The 14,696-nt window shown below is 52.7% G+C and overlaps 2 protein-coding genes across 3 annotated transcripts in view; one reads left to right on the top strand and one right to left on the bottom strand.

Moving 5' to 3' along the window:
* Positions 1–6,317, bottom strand: part of TET2 (tet methylcytosine dioxygenase 2) — a 69,837-nt gene extending 63,520 nt beyond the window's left edge. Inside the window, exon 1 of one of the 2 annotated variants that reach the window (XM_084517192.1) lies at positions 6,164–6,317. The gene's annotated coding sequence lies outside the window, so the exon portion shown is untranslated. Of the gene's footprint in view, positions 1–5,012; positions 5,677–6,163 lie in introns of those variants that run through there. The other variant, XM_084517191.1, reaches the window with a different exon arrangement.
* The window catches only part of CXXC4 (CXXC finger protein 4), a 247,222-nt gene that overhangs the window by 54,864 nt on the left and 177,662 nt on the right, over positions 1–14,696 (top strand). Inside the window, exon 2 of the mRNA XM_084517206.1 lies at positions 13,761–13,853. The gene's annotated coding sequence lies outside the window, so the exon portion shown is untranslated. The remainder of the gene's footprint in view (positions 1–13,760; positions 13,854–14,696) is intronic.

The raw sequence follows: 14,696 nt of genomic DNA, 5'->3' as shown, positions 1-14,696 counted from the left end.
CCAGGATCAGGAGGAGACACCTGGCCCAAATCCTGCCTCCCTGCATGGAAAAACCAGTTCCCGGGACTCGTTTTGCAGCCCGAGCCATGTCCTCCATACGCAGTCCCAAGGGAGCCTGAAAATCGTGCCCAGGTCTGGAAACGAATGTTTCTGGATGAGGAGCAGCACCTCTGCTAACGAGGAGCACATGGCACGGGCTCAAAGCGTCTCCTCTGAGACCTGTTGGGCAGCTTCAGCTACAGGGGGTGGCCCGAAACCGCGCTTCTGGCCAGCTGAGCTTCCCGGAGCCATCCTGGCAGGATGACCCCGGTAATTGCCAACACCTCCCTCCTCCCCTCTGCCTTTTTAACAGCGGGTCGGTGGCGTTATTCTTTGGGTAGAGCAAGCAGAGAAATCTCCCCCGGGCTTCTTACGCCTGGTGGAGATCTACGGCTTGCCTCGCAGCGTGCGGCGTTAGCTTTCGTAACAGCAACGCCTCGTTGTGTCAACATGTCTCATTAGGTAATAAAGACTCGCAGCTATTTGATTTTACTTATAAAGTTAGCAGCCTTCATGATTTCGTTCTTGCTCGTTAAAGAGGGAATTGTTCTAGTATTCCAACAGGCACTGAGTCATGCCTAATGAAGGGCAAAATATATTAGCAACTTACGGTGGGACCCTTGTACTGCAAGGAGCTGCTCTTGAAAACTTTGGGGATCGGATTCCTCACACGTTTTTGGAAAGGGCAAGGAATCATTCGAAACCTTTGCAGCAATTCCCTAAACGGTGTCTCACAGCCTGGGTCAGCCCATTCCAAGCAAACACGTCGACACAGACGGCGGAGGGGGAAACAGGGGCGCCTGCGAGAGGCACGGGCGGCCTAGGATGGAACACAGACGCAGCAAGCCGAGCCAAAACCCCAACGCCAGCCCCGCTTCCTTCAGCTCCTCTGCGTGCTGCATTTCTTCCCCCCTCCCGCGAGGACCGGGCCGTTCCTGGGACTCCGGCCTCCTGCTCCTCGCCGGCTGCGTGGCGGCAGCTGCGGAGGATGCTGGGCCACTGTTTGTAAACACTCGGCCACGTGCGCGCGGCCGCGTGGAGAGTCATCGTCCCGAGGAGCTGCGGGGCGAGCGCGCTGCCGCCTGATCCTTTTCCAGCGCGACTCGGCTTCAAGCGGCTCGTGCCAGGACATTTGGAAGACGAGGCTCAGCCTGTTTGCGCGTTATTAGAAAGAAGACGAAGCAGAGGAGTTGTTTCAGTCACCAACACGTGGATTTGGGGATAGCGTAGCTCTCGAGGAGAAGCGAATGCAGAAGTCATTACTCTCTTTACGTGTCTGCAAAAAGTCATGCTCCGACCTGGAGGCTGCTCCTCCCCCAGACACACACTGGTGAAGCCCATATTCGTACCCTGGGAACCCCCGTGGAATATGGTCAAGGTCAGAAGCAATAACGGGGAACACATGAAGATATTTCACGTTGCTTAAATTGCACCATAGTAATTAATCACAAAATGGCAAGGCCACTGCCCTGTACACGTGGAAAACACTTCCAAGGGGTGCCTCTTGCTTATCTTGGCTGTCAAGCCACTCACCTGCTGCTCACTGCTTTGCTACCGCGCGCAAGAGGAACACAGACACTTCTTCCAAATACAACATGCTTTTAATAAAAAAATTACCCCATTTCTCATGTAGAAACTCTTTTTGGATCTAACAGTCATGTTCTCATCCAGGACTACGGAAGCTTTTTCACAGCGTGATCTTGATAGGAAAGCTTGGAAAGTTTTCCCCCACTTTTCCAGTAAGTGGTGGAGCAGGACAGCATCGCACAGACTTGTAGAAGCACTGGCCTTTGCCTCATCATGGAATTTCTACTTGTTGCTTCAGCAGTCAGACACGTTCCTGAAGAAACATACCGTTTGTATGCAAGGTACATGGAGAAACTCTCTTAAAAAACATGCTTTACGTGGGTAAGATTAACATGCTGAACTTGGGTATAGGACAAGTCTGTTCCTCTGCACACTGCGATAGAAATGCTGCATGGTAGTTGCTGTTTTTAAAAGACAAGGTTAAAAAAAAATAATAAAGGAAACACACCAAGAATAAGGGCAAACTGAAGCCTCGACACTGCAAGCCTTTATTTATTTGTCAGAATAATCTTACTGGGGTTTCTCGCCATACGTATGCTACACGGCTCTCCAGCTTGGAACCCACAGCTCCACAGAAAACTTTGTTCTTGAAGGAGAGCCTGAATGTTGCTCAGGCTGCTAAGATGATTCAGCTTTTTGGAAGGTGTTTGACAGAGGTGAACACGCCTGCTTGAAAAGATAGACAGCAGTTTAAATCTTTAAGTCTTTTAATTGTTGAAGTGCATTGCAAAGCACAGCACCTCTGTCTGAGTTGCCCCCTGATGTAAAACCTGTTGTGGTGAGCAACTAGCAGAGCCTTCCCCTTGTGGGGCAGGGCGTTTCTGCTCCTTCCTTCCATCCTATGTGGAAGGAATTAGCTGCTAGCTGTTCCTCCGCTTCAACCCTTGTTTTTCTCCACCTTCCTCCTGCTAGCCCCTGCTGTGTAACGTGAGCCATATTCCCAGCATTTTAATCCCCACAACTTTTCGTGCCAGCCGTGTCAGCTGTCCTTGGGATTAGTCCAGCTGATGCGGGAGGCTCGCGGCTTCGCTCCTTAACCCCACCACCTCTGCCTCCCCACGCCGAGCAACGCCTTGGGAAAGGGGTGGGTTTTTTAAGAGCCTTGCCTACCCTGAGGGAAGGCAGAAGCGATTTCTTTTCAATGGGTGACTGAGAAGATGATTACTCATGGTACTTTCCATTTCTGACATTTTATTATCTGGGATATTGGGACAAGCTATGCAAATTGGAGACGTAACCAGTGACGATCTGAAAGTGCACTGGCTTGAACTGCAGCAACTTGTTCCTAGTTACTTGTTCAGTGTTTAAAAGGATACATTTCCTGCAGAATATCATTAAATGAGTAAGAAGGTATTCACTGCCTTACGGAGAATGGGATCAGAATAATGCTGCCAGTGTGATTGATTCATATAATTCCCTTTTTGGCTTTCAGCCACGATGCAGTCATATGCTTTATCTCCGTTCAGACTACAGCTTTTTTTTTTTTAAAGTAATGAATCATAGTACATCCCACTCCATTTCAGAACCAGCACATTGCCTTTCAGAATGATGTCACAACACTTAGTGCTGCTGGCTGGCTGACTGCCTCAGCAGCAATCAGGGAGCTGGACTAAATAAATACCGTATATTATTTGGCAAAATCATTTGTGGTTGTGTTCTCCAGCGCCGTTTCCAAGATAACCACCAACTCTACTTGAAACTTGGCAACTTTGTTCCACCACTTTCAGGCTCCAGTTGTGGAGCTGGCTTACAGATGCTGCTACCACGCTTAGAGCTACTGTGTGGCAGTCAGGCGGGAGCGGTAGAAGGGTCACCGCGATAAGCCAAATTTGACAGCTCATCCGAAATCCCGCCGTGAAAAGTGGACAACGTAAAAACAGCTCGTGTCTCTTGCTCCCGCAGCAGCCAAATATCTACCACTCAGAACGAAACGCAGCGAGTGATTTAAAGCCACCGCTTCAGCACGCGCTGTGAAAGCCACTCCGCTGCCATGTATTCACACGTAACTCGGAGGCAAGCTAGAAGTGAAACACTCCTGATAGTCCCAAACAGGGATGGTAACATCGTTCCAACCCAAACCTCACGTTTCTCAACATCTGAGCAGCAGGTTTGCTCCAAAACATATTTTTCCCCCATGGAACCATTTGGCTGTTACAAACCTATAAAGGAACCGCGCGTGGGACTGCATCCCACCAGCACCTGAAGCGCTTGGGGGGAGAGGACGGTCCCTTCACCCCCGGCAGCAGCTGGAGCCTCCTGATCCCGCACACAGAAACCAAAACATTTACAACCTCCCGTTCCCGTCACCCACCGCAGCGCCAACGAGAGACCTTGGGAGCCTGTCCGTCACAACACAGCTCCTCGGCGGGCACACGCGTCCTGTTCTTTAAACAATGTTGACATGCCAAAGGCTGGGACCACGCGCGCTCTATCACAACAATGCCAGTCTCCCTGGCCAAAGGCCAGGAGTCAGCACAATGCTAAAGTCCTCGTTCAAAGCCTTACTACGAGCGGAGATAGCTTGGCAAAGGCAGGAGCCTCAGCGTCTCCAGCGCAACCTCTGATTATTTTGAGTATTTGTTAACAATTAATTCTGAAACAGGCAACACAAAACCGGTTTCTGAGGTCCCTGGAAGTGTTTGCAAAGCTTCTCGGTGTCACTCCCCCAAACGAGACAACTATTTCCACTGAAACGTGACTTCTGAGTGCTTCATTTGGAGAACAGCAGCTCAGTCCCGCCACCCGAACACCGTGACTTTTCACTTCTCTGCCCTCCCTCCCTTTTTTTCCCCTTCCCCTGCACCGTGGCTGCTAGATTTAAATGTCTTCTGACTCCCCTGGCAGGGTTCACACTACACTTTCCATGACACCGAGTAAGAGTCAAAACATTGCCCAACAGCAATTTATTTACATTGGTTCCAAATTGCTGTTTTTTTGCAGGAAGATATCCCAGACACGCACGTTCTTTCAAAGCATTAACAGCAGCAAGTCTGGCAGACCAAAAAGTTCTTGCCCTGCTAGATTCACCGGCGTTTTCAAGGCACAACAGACAGGAGTATAATGGAAAGGAAATACTTGGGGAGCAGGAGAAGAAACACACCAAACTGTCACAGTTGCTACAGATGTAGCAATACAGTATCAACGTTTCATACCCAGCTTTAGCTGAGTCTTTTCGGGGGAAAAAAAGTATCAGAGATGTAGCACCAGAGAACTGAAGCCCTGGAGGACAGCAGCAACTGCTGAGTGCTGCCTGCTTGAGAGAGAAAGAGCTGAACGAAGTAGCGTGACAGTCTATTGAGAACTGTTATGTGACTGTTCTCAGTTACCGAGCTTTAACCACGATTCACAAGCAAGCAGAAAACTGTACATAAACAGCACAGGCTTACCTTTACTCGGAGGGGTGAGAGAAGTCAGTTTTGGAGGCGGCGAGGGAAAGAAAGGAGAAGCCCACCGAGAGGGCGAGGAGTTTGGGGGAAGGTAAGGACGGCTGCGGGGCCAGCAGCCCGGAGGGCTCAGAGGAACGCGGTCGTTTGCTGCGGCTACCGATAAAAGGGGCTGGTGCCTTCATCGTACATCACTTGGGCAAATCCGTCCAGCTCCCGGCAGATAAGAGGACGGGTGATTTATAACCCACGGCCAGCACGGTGTCGGCTTCGCCACCTTCCAGCCAGCCTCCTACGCGAGCCCCCGGAGAAAGTGCCGGGGAGGCACAGAGGCAGGAGCAGAGGGGCTGGGACAGCTCCCCCAGTGCTGCATTCAGCCGGGCAGCACCCCTCTGCCTCCTGGGCAGCAGGAGGAGGAGGATGAAGAAGAGGAGGAGGAGGAGGAGGAGGAGGAGGAGGAGGGGGAGGAAGGCTGCGCGCTCTGCGTGCATCATCACGGGGAGCTGCCCTTGTGAGCAGGGCTCGCCGGGCTCAGGGGAGCGGCTCAGGGTCCGTCCCCTCTGCCCCCACAGGGACATTTTGGGGTGTTTTTTTTTTTGTTATTTCATTATTTTTTTTTTTTTGGGGGGGTGGTGGGGGCGCCCCCCCCCCCCCCAGCTGCCCGTTTTCCACCCCCCTGCAGCCACGTTGTGCGCACAGCGGCCCCGACGGCAGGGCTTGTAGCAAGGCGGGGAGCAAAATAAAGAGGGGAAAAACACACAAAAAAAAAGGAAAAAAATAATAAAAAAAGGAAAAAAAAAATAAAAAAAAAGGAAAAAGGGGAAGGCAGGCGGCGAGGCTCGCCCCCCAGGAGCGGGTTTCGCTTCCCCCCCCCCCCCCCCCAACCCCGCCTTTGTGTGGGCCGGGGCCGGCAGCGCCACAAAGCCGGGCCCCGGCTCCCGGCGCCCCCCGCCCGGACAAAGCCGCGGGGCCCCCCCGGCGCCTCCCTCCGGCGGCCGCCATGTTGGGGGCTCCTTGGCGACCACCCCCCGCGGCCGCCCCGTCCCTCCCCGCGCCCCTCTCCCCTCCAGATCCCTCCCTCTCCCTCTCTCTCCCTTCTCCTTCTCCCTCTCCCCCCCTCCCCTCCCCTCCCGGCCCCGCACGGCCGCCCTGACCTGCGCCGCCGTCCCTCCGCCCAGCCGCCGGGCAGCCCGCACCGCCCCGCGCCGCGCTGCGCTCCCCGCTCCTACAGGGCCGCCATCTTGCTTCCTTCTGCTCCGCGCCCGCCGGGACCCCGCACCCAGCGGCACGCGGCGCCCTGACGTCGGCGACCGCCCCGCGCGCCGCCCCGCGCGCGCACCGCTCCCCCCCCCCTCCCCTTCTCCGCCGGCCGCGCGCCCCCGTCACGCGGCCGCGGGGGCGGGCGCGGGCACGAGCGCGGGCACGCGCCTGGACCCCCCCCCCGCCTTCCCCTTCCCCTTCCCGCCCCGGTTCCGGCCCCAGGGGCTTTCCGCGGGGCGCCTTCTGTGCTGCCCACGGTTGCCCTTTTTTGGGGCTTTTAAACATTTTTTTTGGGGCTTTTAAACCTTTTTTTTTGGGCTTTTCAGCCTTTTTTTGGGCTTTTAAGCCTTTTTTTGGGGGGTTTTCAGCCTTTTTTTTTTGGGGGGGGGGGGGGTTCAGCCTTTTTTTTTGGGTATTTCAGCCTTTTTTTTTTCTGCCTTTTTTTCTTTGCCTTTTTTTTTTTTACTATATTTCCTTTTTTCTTCCATTTTTCTTCTTTTTTTTTTTTTTATTTTGCTCTCTTCCTTTTTATTTGGCTTTTTTTCCCCTTTCTTATTTCCCCCCCTCCCACCTTTTTTCCGTCTTTCTTTAGTTTTCTTCCTTTTTTCTTTTTATTTGGCTTTTTTTTTTCTTTTATTTTTTCCCTTTTTTCTTTTTATTTGCCCTTTTTTTTTCCCTTTTTTCTTTTTATTTGGCCTTTTTATTTTTTTCTTTCCTTTTTTCTTTTTATTTAGCATTTTTTTCTTTTTTTTTCCCCCTTTATTCTCTATTTTTCTTAATTTTTCATTTCTTTTTCACTTTTGTCTTTTTATTTGGCTTTTCTCCTTTTTTTTTTTGACTTTTTTTGTTTTTCTTTTGATTTTTTTTTATTTCCCTTTCCCATTTTTCCTCTTTTTTCCTCTTTTATCTTTTCCTTTTCCTTTTATAATCTTTCCTTTTTTCTTTTTCTTCCTTTTTTTTTTAATTTTTCTTCCTTTTTTTCTTTTTCTTCCTTTTTATTTTTCTTCTTTTTTTCTTTTACCTTTTTAAATTTTTCTTCTTTTCTCATTTTTCTTCTTTTTTAATTTTTCCTTTTTTCATTTTTCTTCTTTTTCCTTTCTCCTTTGTTCTTTTTTTTTTTCATTTTTGGGGGCTTTTTTGCTTTTTATTTCTTTTTTTTTCTTTTTATTTTTTATTCCTTTTATTTTCTTCGATCCCTTTTCCTTCTCCCCCGCCCCCAGCAGGCCGCCCCCGGGGGCCGTGTCCCCCCATGGGTTCAGCAGCCCCTCACCACCAGACCACCTGAGAAGCGGGCAGTGTCACTGGGTAACACGTTGGCTATTGAAAAAACATACAAAAACACAACAAAACAAACAAACTCCTGCGTTTTCCCCACAGGACAACCCCCCCGAGCAAGACCCAGCTCCCCCGCATCTCCCCGGCCTCCTCAGCAGGTGTCAGACCCCGGCTTGGCCTCCCGCTGCCCCAGACACTGAGGGGCTGCCAAAGCCATGCCCTCGGGCTCCCAAAACATCGCCTGGGTGCCCTAACTGGAGCAGCTCTACCTGGGCCGGCACTTTGGGGACAAGGAGGGCCTTTTGGGGCCGCAGGGTGCTCCCACCCCACCCCACAGGCCGCTCGGTTTCCCCGCGGCCCTGGGCCAGCAGCAGGGCGAGCAGGGCAGAGCGCTTTTTAGGAAGCTCGAGTGGTCGCAGAAGTGATTTGCTTTCCGCATCACGGGTTGCTGCCCGCGTTTTGGTTTTGCTTTAATTTCTGCAGAGGCTGCCAGGAGCCGCCCGGAGCTGCGAGGCTCCCCCTGCCACCCGCCCCAGCCCGGCCGCGCTGCCGGCGCCGTTTCGGGCCCCAGGTGGTGCCAAGGTTTTGGCCCGCGTGCCCTGCCCCGTATGGAAATACACGGCTTTTGGAGACAAAGGTCTTTGTGTTTGCTTCCGTGGACCTGACTTCGGCAGCGTCTCGTGCAGCACAAACCTGTGCAAATAAGCTCGTGCTGTCTCTTTCCAGAGGAGCAAACGACACAAAGAATGGGCAAGGTCTGTCTGGATCTTGCCACTTTTTTGTGTGTGTGTTTTTGTGCCTTCACAGCACCTGCTTGCTCTCCAGCAGGCTTCAGCCGGCGTTTCAAACTCCTTTAAGTCTTCATCCCAGGGTTGTTTCACCCCCCCCGGCGTGGCACATCCAGCTGACACCTCGGGTGCAAAGTGCGGCTCCCTGCGCTCAGCAGGCTCCCCGATGGCTCGCCTCCATCCCCTGCTCCTTCTCCCTCTGCTCAGCACCCGCCAGGCCTCCCCCAGCTGCTTTTCCACCGTGTTTGCAGTGAGCCGACCCCCCCCGGCACAGCCTGAGCCCGTCCCAGCCGAAGGAAGGGGTGCCTGGATTTGGCACGCTGGTTTTTGGACCCTGCCCTGCGCCGCCGGCTTCGAGCCCTTTGCTCAAGCGAGCAGCTGGCGAGCTGGGTGGGTGAGGTGAAAGAAAAAAAAAAAAAAAAAGAAAACCAACAACCCGCCAACCACCCCGGAGCTACCAGCGGGGTTTTTACGCCGAGACGGGATTCTCTGCTGCTCTGCCCGTGTTCCTGTGCTCGAGATAAGAAGGAGACAACTCGTGCGTATCTGACCTGCACGTACGAGTGTGGGAGAAGCGTGCATTTTTTACATGCTTCCTGTCATAGGTGTGGTTCGCTTCTCTATTCTCTTCTTTCACCCTCCTGGTTGTTTTTTTTTTTTCTTCTTCTTCTTCTTTTTTGTTTTGTTTTGTTTTGTTTTGAACTTCCCTGCCCTGATCACAACCCCCTGTAATCACCAGGCTGGATGAAGCCCGCAGCAGCCCTGCTGAACCAGCCTCCCACCACCCCGGGCGCGCTCCCCTTCCCGGCGCGGTGCTGCTAAGCTCTCTTGACCTACAAGCCTCCTCATTGACCTGCTGCCCTCCCGTAGTCCTGCCACGTTTTGGCAGACCGCAGGACCTTTTGGCTTCCAAACCAGCTGCTTTCTGCTACGCGTGCCTCTGCCAGCCGCGGCTCGCTGCACGCTGCGGGTTTGCTGCTGCCTGGGAGCAGCCGAAGGGGAGAGGCGCGGGTCCGAGCTCCCTCCTGGAGCAGCCCCGTTGACTTCCAGGCGTTTTATCGAGTGAGAAGACTTGACCCATTTTATCTTGCCACATCCCTGCCTGTCAAACGGGGAGGAACAAGTGCCTGAACTTGACCGCAGCGCCGAGTGACCTAAAACCTCCCCACATCCTCACCCTAACGGAGCTGGGGGGAAAAAGACGATGAAACAGCGTGGTTGCTGCTAATGTTTAGGCTTAAAATCCTAAACCTCGGCCCAGGGCTGGCCATCCTCCCAAGTCATAGCCTCCCGCAGCAGGTCTCTTAAAATCCAGAGAAGAAAGCACGCCCCACGTGTCTGTGTGATGGAGCAGCGAGCTTCAGACCATGCATCCACCAGACCTGCTCGCTTCTTGAGGTATCCACAGGAACTAAAAAAGGGGGAGAAAAAAAAGAAAGAACGCCTCATTCACCTCCTGAACGTGCTGTTCCCAGCCTGAAGCTGTGCGTGTGTTTCAAAAAAGCTGCAAAAGGAGAATGTGCAGCTTCTCTGAAAAGGCACTTAAACCAGGCACTGCTCCGGAGCCGATTCTGCCAGGCAGACCAGGTGGGTTTCTGCCTCTGTAGGCAGTGAAAAGGAAAAGACAGCAATTTCAGCTTCAAACGATTACACGCGTGGAGTCAAGGGTCCTACCAAAAGGCAGATATTTTGGGGAGCAGTTTCAGGTTCTCCATGAAATTGTGCTCCTTCTTTCTCCGGGTGAAACCATCCTCAGTGCACGGCTGGGACGTTTCACGGGCAAAGCGTCAGTTCAAAAGCATCCTGCCACTTGGCAGCAGGAGTGTTTGTGCATGCAGTTATGCATCACACACACTAATTGGATGGACAGGTTAAAAAAACACCTGTGCCCGTGTCTTAAAGGTGTCTTAAAAAGTGATTGCTGTGCAATGGGGGATGCCGAGGCCACCACCGATCAGAGGGCCCTGGACTGAAGCAGCTTAAGGGTTGTAGAGGGCAGCTTCAGAACATTTAGGATGCTTTCAGGGCATCTCAAGGGAGGGAATCCCCTGTATGAAGTGTTTGCTTTCAGCCCCGTTTTTCCATTTGTAAATAAGGCGACTAACGCGCCCGTATCGGCAGAGGGATTTAGGGAAGATAAACAGATTTGTCTTTAATTCCTTCAGAAGCTGTGCCAGAGGTACGGAAAACAAACAGGACGCGTTGGGAGCCCCAGCAGAGCCGCAGCAGCACGACGTGCCTGGAGGCCTGGGGGACAAGCCACAGGTTGGTGTATGGGCAGAGAGGGGCATGGCCCGCTTAGGGAACAGAGCAAAGGGGGATCCTACACCAGGAGAACCATCTCTGGACCTTGGAGAAGATGCTCAGGGGGCAGAGGGGATGGCAGAAAACACTTTTAGTAGTTGTGAGTTCCTTGACCTGGCAGACAACGGCCAAGCAAAATGTCCCAGACATTTAGCCCCAGGCTAAAGGTAGATTCCTGCTAAAAGGTTCTGATTTTTCAGAGCAAGCAGAGCTTTTTCTCAATTCACTGCAGGCAGGGGAGGTGGCAGAGCCTTGCTGTGGAGGCCGTGCCCACAGGAGGTAGCGTGGTGAGCTCGGGGCCGGCCAGCGTGGTGCAGCCTCGTCCAGGGGTTGTGGCTGTACGGGGCTCCTGCTGCTGCTGCGTGGGTTCGAGGGCGACACACGGGGTTAACGCGGCGAGGTTCATCCCCAAACAACAAAAATCATCGGGGCTGCTCAGCCCGAGCGAGGTCAGGGGAGCAGCAAGTTTCTGGGAAGGGCAGGGCTCAAATTAATAAACGTGGGTGGGACAGAAACAGCGAGGTGCGTTCGTCTTTCACATCTAGTCACCCATGTTAATCGGTGCTAATTGCATTAACGGGACCGACCCAGCGGCGTGGCTGGCTCTCCTCTGTGCAGGGCCTCTCTCACGGGAGGGCAGCGACTTCCACATCCATCCATCCATCCATCCTCTGCGTTAGATTAGTGGCACGATAAGCGTGTGTATGTATGTAAATCTGTGCTATTTAACCTAGTTGATGCTTTGCTCCCAACTCCACGGGGCTGCCACGAGGCAGGTGGGTCCCGTGTCTGCGTGCAGAGCTGCTGTGTGCTCTTGATCCGGTAATCTCAAGGAATTTGTGGTTTTTAACCAACGCATCAGCAAAGCATCGGTGAGGGCTGAAGACCAAGCGAAGCACGGAGGGCTGGCTGGGCTGCAGAGGTGGAGCTGGCAGGTGGCAGCAACCTGGGGCCCTGCCAAAATAAGGCTGCGAGTAGGAAAAACTTAAACACGGAGCTGGGGAAGGGGCTGGAAGGAGGGGATGCTTTTTATGCTCGACTATTGTTGAAGGAGACCTGAGGTCTTGGTGGCTGATGGCTCCCTGTGAGGCAGCCAGTACTGTGGGAGATGCCCTCTCCATCCCCACCAGCCAGCTCCAAGGTCTCATTGTGACCCCTGAAATCCCAGCACGGTCCCTGAAATCCCAACGCGGTCCCAAAAGAGGAGATCTGCTGCAAAATCAGCATTTTGGAGCAGTTTGCTGTAGCGTGGAAAGGCTCTCCTTGCTGAGGGGGGGGTAAAATAACACCAGGAGGTAGCAAGGGATGAAAGAGGGAAGGAAATGAAGCTGGTTTTAGAGCAATGACTTACGGGGGGAAGAGGAGCTGCCCCAGCATGGGGGAGTTTCTGGAGTGCCCTTTTGGGCAGGCATTGGCCGGCTTTTTGGGATGCTCCTCTTCCCGGAGCAGATCAAAAACCTGCACTGATTTTCATCGCTGCGAAACGCCCGCTGCCGTGCTGATCCTGCTTTTCCTTGGCAGCTTCTGCCTAGCTGTGTGTGGATTTGGGGATAAAAAGTCCCGCAGTGACAGCAGTGGGGTGCTTGCAGGCGCGCCGAGGCAGCCCCCGGAGGATTTCGACCTGGGGCTGGCTGCCGCATCGCGGCGCAGCTCCTGCTGCCGTCGGGTTTATCCACCGGCTCCCAAGGGCAGAGAAAAGCTTTTAATTGAAATATCCAGGCTCTTCAACGTCTGAGGAGAAATCCCAGAGGGGCTTTAACCCCTGTAATGCAGGAGGGCAGCGCAGCTTGCTCTCGCAGGAGGGGGATTTGGAGTGAGGCTTCCCCACGGAGAGATGCGGCCGCGTCCTGCCCGGCGCAGTGGGAGCCCCTTCGGGTGCTTTCTGCTCTATTTAAGCCTGCTGTGTCATTTTTCTGTTGTCATCGTTCATTTCCTCAGCATATTTATTTAACATTAAGGTGTTGAGAATATATACCTAGGGGAAAAAAAAACAACACAGCCATCGGATGATCTGTAAAATCACCGATGGCTTCTCCCGGTCCTGTAGAGGAAGCGTTGCTCTCTGCATATCACAGCCAACACAAACCAGCCCAAACAAGGGCGAAGGCATCAGCCAGGGCTGTGGGTGCCCATAGTCCTAATATTCAGCCTGCTGGTGCTCTCCCTGGAGTCGCCTGCCTTGATTGCATCCCGTTACATTTGCAATCTGCTTTCTGCTGCCGGCAGATAGGCTGACAGCCATTGCGGTTCTCATTCCGAAAAATCTGAGAGTGTTTGGGTTAGGTGGGGGAAAGTGATGCCAGGCCCTGTGTCCCTTGCCCCTGTGCTCCAGGGCTGTGGGCTGGCATTGGCACAGTCCTGGTGCTTGTGTCCAGCCAACGTGCTGAGCTGCTGTCGATATCAAGGAGGAATTGCCCGCTATTTTTAGGAAGGCTGCTGGTGGCAAAGTAGAGGGGGAAACGGGAGAGGAAAAGGAAAAGCTGCGGAAATAGCACGGTTTTCCTCCAGGAAAGGACCAAAAAACAATATCTGGGAAAGAGGAGGCAAAGCTCCCTTCGCCCTCAGGACCGAGGTGTCCTGGTGCTGCTGGGGTGAGGCTGCCCCCGGCTTCATGCCCCGTGCTGGAGGGCACTGGCAGCAGCACCATCCGAACCCAGGGAGATGTAGCTACACATAGCCACGTATGCACATGCACAGCACGAACACCCCAGGCACTTATTGGCACACGGGCTGGACCCGGTGGCACAGAGGTGCCGTGTCCCCATCCCCTCGGGAGGCTGGGTGTCCCTACCCCACTGCCAGCACCAGCACCCCCCCGTTTCTTCTCTGAGTCAGGGCAGGTGGGGATGATTCATCCCCAGCATCAGTGTGGTGCTCATCTGCATGCTCTCAGGCTAGACAGCTTTTTTTTCTCTATATATTTTCTTTTTTTTTTCTCTATTTTTTTTTCTCCAGTTCCCCAGATGATTCATCTGCTCATGCCAGCGCTGCAGAAGCGTCGGTCCCCGGGGCACTGACTTCTGCAGACGGTCTTCTAGGCGAACCTGGCCACCTTTCCCTTCCCTCTCTGCTGAGCAGCGCCGTTTGGGCTGTTTGTACTCATTGCTTTCTTATTCACTCACAGGTTTATGCCCCAAAACGAAGCGCCCCAAAGAGCTGAATGCGGTCAGTGCACGGCGAGGAGAAGGCAGCCCGGCGGAGAGCCCCCTACTCTTCAGTAAGTACCTTTATTAAACACCTTGAAAAATAGCAACGGCTTCCTAGAATACTCCAACAGATATGAAATTTGCCTTTCCTACTATTTTCACAGCTTGCGGATGCCCCCTTTCCCCCTCTGAAAAGAAGAGTGCTGTAAAAAGCCTGCCTTCCTAATTGAATGTGTGTGTAGACTCTGAAGGTGCAATCTAATATAATTAATGCTAATTAATTATTACATGGTCAAACGAGCAGGAAATGCACATGCAAGCTCAAAAAAATTAATTATATGAAAATAAGATAATCGCCTGTGTGTTCAGATACACATTTATCTGAGCAAGTGTGTACTCAGCATTTTAAAAAGGGTTACTAAAGAAAAAAAAAAAAAGAAAAAGCTGTGAACAGAAGAAACCATTTCCTAAAATACTCTCTCCTGCATATTAAAGAAAAAAAAAAAGTTAGCAAAAATAGCCAAAGTTGAGAAAAAGAGGCTAGCTTCAGTATCTTCAGAGGGGAAAATATTGACATCACGCTTGCGCAGCACACAGCAGCGCTTGCTGTGTACACAACATCGATGTGTATGTGTAAAACCAGAAAGGTCCAAATGTGGCTAAGCATGCTTCCAGTGTGTGGTGGTTTGCTTTTTGGTTTTGCAGATGGGGGAAACAAGGTGTGAATGCCAGCAGGTGAGTGCCCGAGAGCTGCGGGACGGGGCACTACGGGGTTGTAGCATCGTCCAGATGCTGCCCCACCGACTGCTGCAGCTGTGTCCAGGCTCGTGCAGGGTCCTGTGCAAATGTGAAAAAGCCTGCACACGAAGTCGCAAGGGCCATCGGGATCCAGGTTTTCCTCCCATCTTGCTCTT

This window comes from Aythya ferina (assembly GCF_964211825.1).
Source record: "Aythya ferina genome assembly, chromosome: 4".
NCBI classification, from domain to species: Eukaryota; Metazoa; Chordata; class Aves; order Anseriformes; family Anatidae; genus Aythya; species Aythya ferina.
Note: the sequence above shows the minus strand (reverse complement) of the source record. Positions and strands in the feature narration are given on the sequence as shown.